This window comes from Priapulus caudatus, unplaced genomic scaffold, assembly GCF_000485595.1.
Source record: "Priapulus caudatus unplaced genomic scaffold, Priapulus_caudatus-5.0.1 Scaffold1102, whole genome shotgun sequence".
Lineage (NCBI taxonomy): Eukaryota > Metazoa > Priapulida > Priapulimorpha > Priapulimorphida > Priapulidae > Priapulus > Priapulus caudatus.
Genome location: NW_014578163.1, coordinates 52138 through 53358, shown reverse-complemented (window position 1 = coordinate 53358; position 1221 = coordinate 52138).

The window sequence follows — 1221 nt, the reverse complement described above, 5'->3', positions numbered from 1 at the left end:
CGTGTAATTTTAGCAGTGAATATATATAAAATTATACCTATATATCATATATATGTATATAAATGTTATATATAATTGTCAAGGTCATCAAATCATCTATTCAGATATGCACATAACTGCATTTCTGTAATTGCCTAGCATTAGTAAGGAAGCAGGGACAGGTGCATGATAGCATAACATGGTCTTCATTATACTGTCTTGTCGGTCCTGGATATCATGTGTGTCGTTTCACGTAACTGTGTACTACATAACATTGTCAGGTATTTCTGCATGTTCACAAAGAAAATAACCTTCATACGCCACACATGTGTAAGCGTTCTTTTCTTTGTTACAGCAAATAATAGTAATTAGTATAGTGGCGCTAGTGCTAAAGCGTTCGCTTTCACAGTCGCTGCAATATGCTTTCGTTATCGTTCTAATTCGTTTCGCTATAGTCTAGACCAATTGCTTTGACTTTGGATTGTAAGATCCGAAGCTATATCCAATATACAATTGCATATGTGAGCGAATTCTAGCTATTCTTCGCCCAAATTCAAATTGCCATTAGTCAGTTCAGGTTGAAAGCATTGTGTTGATTTATCGTACGTCCATGAATAACGGCTAGGCCTTTTCATATTTAAAACATACTTTCCCAAATTCGGTATGTTTATGCAATTGAGCGCAAAACGCGCAGATGTTCTTCGGATTAACCAGCAATATGCGGCAATTAATGAGCCACAACAATTCTGCGCGGAATATCACATTTTAAGAAAGCCAGTGACTAGCACTTTTTTAGATGATTTCTTTAAATATTAAGGTTTCCTGCAAATAAATGCGACTGTATTATTGACGTTTCCCAGAACTTGCCTTCGTCTACTTTTAGCAGTCAATATATATCAAATCATATATATATCATATATATATGTATATAAATGTTATATATCATTGTCAATTAGCTAATGAAATGATGAATTCACATATGCACATAACTTGATTTGTCAAATTCCCTAGCATTACACTTACAACTTAATTAATTAATTAATTAATGTATAAATAAATACATAATTAATTAATTAAACATTAGGACTATGGATCGATACACGAACACAATATATGTGAACACAAAACTCAATTCTGTCAATCCTGTCCCACAAAACTCAATTTTGTCAATCCTGTCCCACAAAACTCAATTCTGTCAATCCTGTCCCACAAAACTCAATTTTGTCAGCTCATTTGCATATG